The sequence below is a fragment of the Phyllopteryx taeniolatus genome, chromosome 13 (assembly GCF_024500385.1).
Source record: "Phyllopteryx taeniolatus isolate TA_2022b chromosome 13, UOR_Ptae_1.2, whole genome shotgun sequence".
NCBI classification, from domain to species: domain Eukaryota; kingdom Metazoa; phylum Chordata; class Actinopteri; order Syngnathiformes; family Syngnathidae; genus Phyllopteryx; species Phyllopteryx taeniolatus.
In genome coordinates, this window is record NC_084514.1 from 8,952,477 (window position 1) to 8,961,787 (window position 9,311).

The window sequence follows — 9,311 nt, forward strand, 5'->3', positions numbered from 1 at the left end:
CAAAATCCGTGCACTGGTCACAATGCCCGAAGACTGCTCAAGCTAATCTACTTCCTGCTGATAGTTGGAGCCGCTGGCATGGTCGCAGTGATAAAACAAAGCGGAGCCACACTAGAGTGCCGGTAGAAAAATGCTATTATGATTAGGTGTAGGGAAATGGTGAACTGTTTACAGGAACAACAAGAATAATTTCAAACAAAAAACAATTGATTCACCAGTTTTTGCAAGCCTGTATATGATGGTGAAAATGTACAGTATGTAATTTAAGGGTAAAAAAAACAAATCTCGTCTCATTTAAAAACGTACATACCTACATATGGGGACTGGCGCACCAATAAAACACACATAATAAACCTATTAGAACACACATAATAAACCTAATTAAATGATATGATTGTGTGATCAGCACCTGTGATTAGCACATACATTTTTTTTTCTTTTTAGAACAAAAGGCGTATTTGAGAATATAGTCCTAAAAACAATGGTGTCTCATGTTACGAGAATGAAGGTGTATTATTTTAAATTTACTTGCTAAAATATGACTTTCTTCCATCATTGAACTTTGACCTTAATATATAATATTGCAACTTCGTCTTGGAACAACACAACTTTATTGTAAGATTACCAAGGCAAGGCAACTCCTTGCGAGTGGTCTCATTTTGTATTTGTATTTGTTTGACTGTTTGTCCCGTTTAATGAACAATTGACAGTGCATTGGCGACTGTGGCTCTCCTTGCCCACATGCGATGGCATTACAGTACCCTCATTAATTCCCCCCCCCCCCCAACTTCACTCGAATGGCAAAGGATCTGAAGCCCGCTCGTACCCCTAATTTATCATTTAAAAAAAAATAAAAATAAATCGACAGTTGTAACTTAAGACTCATAAATTTGTGCAATCTCATGGCTGAACCGCCACGTTCTGGAGCTGTGCGACACATTACAACAGACCCCGCCTTGGAATGTTGTGCAGAATGAACAGCAGGGTCCTTAAACGCAACCAGATGTTTCTTCCCCATTGAAAGCCTCCTGATCCTGCGCTAGCCTGACCTGGACCGATCCAACATGCGTCACCATGGGCGAAGCCCAAACCCGGATTTTTAGGCCTTAGCTAAACAGCCCTTCTTCCTGTGCCTCACTGAGGTAACTGTTTCTATTCTGAGGGGCTCTTTATTTCGGATGTTGCCATTTAATTTGGAGGCGATTAATGCTGCGAGCGAACCAAAACTGTAATTTTGAAGACCACTCTTTCTGGTCTGAAGGGGTTCTTGTCTGTGGAACACCCACTCCTTGTAATTTCTTTCTGGTCTCTGGACAGATAAACATAAATTCTAAATTATAATACAGTGATGCCTTGAGACACGAGTGACCCGATATATTAAACGTCGTTCGGCCAATTTCTTTTGCTCTGACTTGAGAGCGCAAACTCAAGATACGAGCGCTATGTGGTGGCAGTGTCAGACAGAATGAATAAATATTCTTTTTTAAAAACAAAAAACAGGCTTCAAGCTGTTTATTGCCACTCTCATTTGAAGTTTACTTTCAAACTAACAAAAACAACCACATGGCTTAGCCTTTAGTCTGCTAGCTTAAGGCTAGTGCTTACATAAGCAATGATTAGCATCTATACATCAAAGCTAATCTCCATTATCCCATCTACGGTGTTTCGCATTATATGTTAGCATTAATCTATAAGATGTTTGTTGATATTGTTTGGTTGAACATAATGTATAAATACACATTGTTTAATTATATTTTGTTTGTGCTAGTTTTACAATAAACTTCAAATGGGAGTAGCAAATAAACAGCTAAAAGCAAGCACGCTTTGCCTCTATTTAGAGAACGGTGCAAGCAACAGGCGCTAAGGAATACTTTAAAATGTGTGTTTTAATAAGGTTAAATGCGCTTTATGTGTGTGGGAGGGGTAAAACTGTACAAAAAAATGATATTGTCTCGCTATAGCGCATATTTCCACCTATTGCGGGTGGGTCTGGAACAAACCCCCCCTGCCATAAATGGGGTTTCACTCTATTTAATGTTCTAAATACTGTACCTGTAATGTAGCATACAGTATAGAGACCATAGTTAATGGTCTATCTGTGATTAGCTGGCAACCAGTCCAGGGTGTACTCCAGACCTGGCTAAAGTATGGCCACAGTCCACAGTCTGACCGGCCCTCACAGTTTTTAAGTCTAATAAAAGTCAAATATGTGTAACTTTTATTTTCAACGCTTTTACTTTTATTTTGATGTGCACGTATGTGTATATGTATGAAATTTTGTTTTTTTTTAGCCTCAGCTCCCAAGTAGCTCCTACATTTATTTGTGTTGCTTCAGTTAATTTATTACCAAATTACGTCTTAAATAAATTATTGATGAATGGAAAAAATACTTTATATCGAATATGCATTATTTATTTTGCTTTATTAATTCAGATACCCAAGAGTGCTACAAAAAAAAATAACCTGTAAAATACAGACACAAAGGACAATCAAAAAGGTGTAATATTGCCTCATTTCTTTATTTTACTATTTCTTAATATTTACAGAAATGTGTGTGAAGTGAAGCCCACCAATGGTGATTGACGCTGACCCAAAATGTTATTTAATTGCCTACAGATAACCCACAAGATGGCAGCCAAGCACTTTTTTCTATTAGACAAGGCTGACGAAAGAAGCTCCTCCTCTCAGTTCAACACAGTTGATTGGCACCAAAATGGCGCGAAAGCACTAGTTTTATGTTAGACATGGCCTAAAAACAAAAACAGCAACTACGTGATTTTTTTCAGAAAACAACAGAGGATTGGTTCCCCCCCAAAAAACAGCGAATAGGCAAATTTGTGAATGGGGAACCACAAATACAGTCTATGGCGGGTCACTGTGCATACTGTATGTCACCAAAGCTGATGCTGTATATCTGAATTATGCAGCACTCGCATTGGTAGATATCAGATAAGTATCAGATTTTTATCTACATTTGGAGAGGGAGTGATTCCAATCTGAAAATATCCGATTCTGTGCAATTCTTGTGCTTACGCTGCCATGACACATACCCCAATTGTGCCGCTCGAAGCTCGCCGCATAAATTTAGCTTAATAGATACAGTACAGCACATCTTTCATACTGGAAACTGACTGTCGCTCACAAGTTCCTCAGAACATCTCAGATCAGGTTAATCAATGGAAGAAAAGGTCTTCGGGTCTCTTTCAGGGAAGCATTTTGGGGAATTTGAGAAGCCCTCGGGGGGCGGGGGGTAAGGGGTTCCGGGGGTGAAAGGAGGGTGAGACGCCAAAAGAACAAAGGCAGCGAGTGCAGATTAAAGGCGGTAATAAAGGCGGCAGACTGTGGAGCGTTGAGGTTTAACCGTGCCGGAACTGCAGATGAAGTTGATTTTGGGAGGGTAATGACAGGTGAAATGACTCCCACGCTGAGACGATAGAAAGCTATCACGTTGAGACGACAACGTGATTGCAAATATCCCCGTGTGCGCGGAACATCAAAAAGTAGCGAAAACTGTGTGTGAAATGCATACCAGGTCGATAGGTGGCGATGTCACATGATAAAGAAACTGTGCGCTTAAGCGGGCAACGCGCATACCGACAATCCGACCAAATTTGACCACGTTCCCTCCCTTGCCATCAATGTCCGGAAAAGACAGATTATCGGATGTGAACAATTATCCTGTCTGATAATTCTGTGGCGCAAGGTGTGTCTATGGAGTGATCCTGAGTGATTATCCTGTGGTGTGGATTGGGTTAAAAGTGATTTTTTTTCCTTTCCTATCTGTTTGGAAAAGATTGAGGCCCGACAATCACATGTTAAACCTGTTCAGTATTTACATAAATAAGGTACACAAATACCGACAATCGGGCCAAATTTGAGCATTTTCACTTCCTTGACATCAGATTCAGCAAAGGCCCGATTATCGGATACTTCTGAAAGATGATCCGGGCGATTATCTTGAGGTCTGGGGTGTGTGAAGAATTATTTTTTTAAATTTTTTTTTATTATTATTCTCCCCAACCGTCTTAGAAATGAGTGAGGTCCAACAATCGTAAATCTTAAACCTGTTCAATATTTCAAATGGTGTACACACATACAATCTGGTCAAATATGATCATTTTCCCTCCCTTGCGATCCAAGTCACAAAATCCCAGACCATTTGGTGTGAACAATTACCCTGTCCGATTACGCTGTTGTGTGGCGTTAGTTAAGAATGTTTTTTCCTGCCCGATCTGCTCGAAGCCAACTATTGTAAATGCTAAACCTGCTTAATATCTAAAACGGGGAACACACATACCAACAATCGGGCCATCTGCTCTCTCTTTCCTTGTCAACAAAACGGAAGCACGTGTGAGAATCCGAGGTCAGTGCACACCTGTGAGGGTTTCGACTGGCACAGTTTGTCAGCTTTTTGGACTTTGGACAACAGGGACGAAACCCAAACATGTCTTGGCTGAAGCCAAATATTTAATCTGAGCTTTCAGTCGATAGGATAGCTCAAGGATGTTAATATCGTTTGTTATTGTTCATGTTAGTGACAAAGATTCACATTTCTCCAGTGCTAAATGGAATGAATGGAAACAATAAGTAAAAAAAAAGTTTAGCAGTTAATTGACAATTTAATGTGGTCAGATTTTTAAAAAAGGCTGATAAATATAAAATATTTAGATTTCTCCATTTTATATATATTTGTTTTAAATGGATGAAATGTTTTTTTTATTTACTTAATTAAATGTTATTAAAGTAGATGCTATTTTATTAATTTCTGATAAAAAAATATTTCTCCAACTGTATTAAAATTGTTTAGTTGACTGAGTCATTTTGTAAGATTTACTTTATTTTATTTTATTTTGTTAATGTTTTTAAAAAATATATATTATTTGTGGCTGAGTTAGATTCATATTTCTCCAACTTTATTTTTTAAATGTATGTTTTTTTTGTCTGATTAGTTTTGTACATAGTTTTTTTTAATGATTTATTTGGTAATGCCTTCTATTTCGTGTATATTTATAGTTTTTGGGTTGACTGATTATTTTGGTATTGAAGTTATTTCATTGCATTTATATACTGGGCTAACTACTAAGGTTTTTATTTGGTTTATTTATGTATCTATTATTTTGAATATTTCCATATTGGTCTTTGCTAATTATTATTCTAATAATAAAAATGTGTTGGGATTTTGGTAAAAAATAATATTTCCCAATGGTGAACGTTTTTTTTTTCTGAATGTTGTTTTATTTATTTTTGGGCGGTTTTTTATTCTTTTTTTTTGTCAGCAGATTAATTTTGATATTACTGTTTTTATTCTAATTTAATCAATGCTTGTTGTCTCTACTTGCAGTATGTAAACAACAACACTTGCCTGCAGCTTGACCCAACATTTTTGGTACTAAAATGTTCCCTCTAAATGACTACATATGACCATTTGGAGTCTACATCCATCCATTGTGTTCCGCTTATCCGAGGTTGGGCCGCGGGGGCAGCAGCCTCAGCAGGGAAGCCCAGACTTCCCTCTCCCCCAGCAAAACTGAAGCGACGCTGCTTATAATGTAAGTCAACTCTGCGGTCAGTCACATATTCAGGGAATGTTTTTCCTGCAGTTAAGGGGGATGGAGCTTTAACAGCAGGAAGGGGCGGCAGGGGGGGGGGGGGGGGGGGGGTGCACGCATGAGATAGCAGAGCGCACTGATGCCTGAATTAACACTCTCAGGTGACGTTCGTACTGCACAGTCAACACTGGCCACGGATGTTAACATTCCACATAGTGGGTAGTGTCGAGCCTTGTAACTTTTTTGACATATCCAATGGTGTTTTTCTCCCCCGTCTTGTTGATGAAAACAGAGTGAATACCGTCATGCAGACACAAATGAAGAAGTTTAGTTTTGCAACTGCTGTGACTCAGTAAGATGCTGTAACATTAGTCATTTTTTTGCAGGGGATAAAAAAATATGTGCCTCTGACTATTGGGATATTGTCTGTTTACATGTGTTGCTCCAATGTTTGTGTTCAAATATCCCTTCTGTGTTAGCCCATAAATGGTGTTTTCCATAGCGGGGGCATTCTTTGCTTGTTTTTGTTGTATAACACATTTATCCAATGGTACTTTTTACTTGTTGCTTTTTAAAAAAAATTGTTTTACTTCATTTTATTTAGGGGGGAAACTCAATAATTTGGTAATAAGTTTTTTTTTTTGGTAATAAGATTTTATTTTCTCATTGACGCATTCATATTTATCCAATGGTATTTTTGTTTTGTTGACTAATTTAATTTGACTTCATTATATTTTTCAGGCAACTGGTTAATTTGTTAATAAGGTTTTTTCCCCATAAACTCATAATAATCCATTGATATTATTTTTTTGTTTGACTAATTATTTAATTTAAGTTCATTCCATCTTTTAGGCAATTGATTAATATAGTACTTTAATGTATTTTTTTTCCCACAGACTCATTCATATTATCTAATAGTATTTTCCCTTGTTGACTAATAATTTTATTTGAAATATTTTTCTGGTCAACTGATTAATTTGGTAAAAAAAAAATTTTTTTTCTTTTCTTGCGGACTTTTTCATATTAATCCAGTAGTATTTTTTTCTCATTAACTTTTATTTTTGGGGTAACTGTGGTGTAAGGTTTTAATGTTCTTTTTCTTTATTTTGGCTGACTCATTCATCGCTCAGATTTTGTTTTGTTTTGTTTGTTTGTTTGATTTGTAAATTTTTTTCGGGCCTGGGGCATTTTTGACCTGCGGATCAGCGACAACAATCGGCGCTAATCCTCGCAACAACAACAGATAATCTCCTCCCCCATCTTTTTACCTTGTGTGATTTATGGCCCCGCTAGCACAAAACAATAAGGTGCCGACCGAGATTTGACGTGCAGGTAAACATCCGCTTTCACCCTAATGGACTCGGGAAGTGCTTCTTGTCACTGACAACAACAAACTGGAGGAGGCCTTTAGTGTGGCGCTCATCACGAGTGGAGGTGTCGTGGTGGGTGGGGGTGTTGCAGCGGGGTTTAAACGTGCCCTTGTGTTTGCAGACGCAGCATCACTGCAACTGCTTGCTCAGGATGATTAATATACTTTCACCTTGACTGCAACACAAACGCGACACCAATGTCGTTCACCCCGTTGGGCGTGTTAAACAGTATGGGCAAATGTGTTGGGACGCCTACAGAAAGGGAAAGTGCAACAAAGTACTGCTAGTAAGCAGGGATGTTCGATACCGCTTTTCTTCTCTCTCTCACTCTTGACTACTCACCGATACCGAGTATACTCAAATACTTTTGATACTGAAAATTTCAATTAATGACAAATTGTGAACAAAGCCCTTGCTTTTTTTTCTGACACACATAATGCTTTGCCAATGTGTCAGACCGTTGCAGTGTAGCGCTAAATACTGGTGAGGAGGGCATATTGTTTTTGTTTTTTTGTTTTTTTTTTGCCTTAACTATCGGTGGCTGGTGTTTTGTTGTTGTTGTTTTTTAAACTTATTTTATTTTTTGGGCAACCAACTAATTGTTATGCTTTCTTTGTATATTCATATTCAGACAATACATTTCCTCTGAATAATTATTTAACTCAATTTAATTCAACGTTACATATATTTTCACGGACTTCAGCGAGCATCAAGGGATTATCTTTACGTGAGTTTAAAAGCACCGATGTCCCCCCCCCCCCTTAAAAAAAAAAAAACAATCAGTAGATTGTTTTCAATCTACAATGTCATTAAAAAAAAAGGCCCCATTCACTCATTCGCTCAATATGCTCTGCTGATGCTTGGGAGGCACAAAGCACGCGTTAATTTTGCATGTTTTCCTAAAAGGGGCATCAATAGTCACAATGCATTATTTAGCAGCTACAACCATCTTGAGTTCATCAAAATGTTTCCCCCCCCCCCCCTTTTCGAGCATGCACGCACACACACACGCTCAGAGTGTCTCATTTTCCCTAGCTCATTGCACATAGCGAGCTAATGACAAAAGCTGCTGACTGGCTTTAAATGTTCTCTTTTAAAGCCAGCAGCAACGAGCCATTGGGCTCAGTCGGCGGGTCGGTCGGTGGGGTGGGAGCAACACTGCGGGAGGCCGCTGCAGAGTGCCTGCATGCGTTCAGATCGACACAGGCAAATTCCACAACTGCACCGAGGTGATGATGACGATAATAATAATAATGTATAACCTGAATTACCGTTCTCCCATTAGAATTGCAAACGACGACTTGTATAGCATGTGTTGTGTTTATGCTTTGTGTTACTCTTATTTTTATAGTATCTGTTGCCTCGTGATGCATGATTTTATTTGATTTTACATACATAAAAATGAAATACATTTATTTCATTTCATACACATAATTTTAGTATTTGTATGCATTATTCATGTTGTACTTTTTAATTATGATACACATTGATTAAGTACAGATAGCCTTCACGAAAAAAAAATATAAAATTGTTGTTACTATTTTTATTATTTCATATATCATACTTGCCATTGATTAATTATTTTTATTTATTGTATTATTTATTTTTAATATTGAAAAACCATTTTATACTGTTAAACACTCAGCTAGTGATGCAATATTTGTTTCATATCTTTATTCTTTTTATTGTTATATTATTATGGAGATTTGCATTGATTTTATTTATTTATTAAACCTATTTTATTTGTATTACTATAGACTTTGCCATGATACAGTATTGAATGAATGAAGGACATCTACTGTATAGGGTTACCATGGCGTATTGTTTTCACCGTACCATCTGGCGACGTTCACTCCTTCACTCTGTCCCCGCCATCGCCATCACTTTCTTCCTCCTCGCTCTCTCGTTCTGTCGTTCCTTTCTTTCTTTGAGCAGAAACAAGCTGTTGAGTGTCCAGACGCGACGCACTCAAGATGACTTCAGCGATTCTTTTGTCTCGGGCAAATGACAACAATATTCATTGCGATTGCATAAATTGCATTCAATATTAAAGTCATAAGAAAAATGCAACAACATTTCAAAAAAATACTAAAATAACAAATACATGACTAAATGAAATAACCCAATTTCAAGAATAAAAATAACAAAAAATATTCAAATAAACAAATATAAAATGCAACATAAGTTAATAAATACAAATATGAAAAGTAATAATAATAATAATAATGAACAATTCTTCAAAAAAGGCTTCAAACTGTTTATTGCCACTCCCAGTTGAAGTTTACTGTCATACTAAACACCAAAGAGAATTACACCTTGTGTATTTAAAACAAACACAGCTTCGTCTTAGCAAAGTTTGCCTAGCTTAATGCTAACAAACTGTTAGCATTAT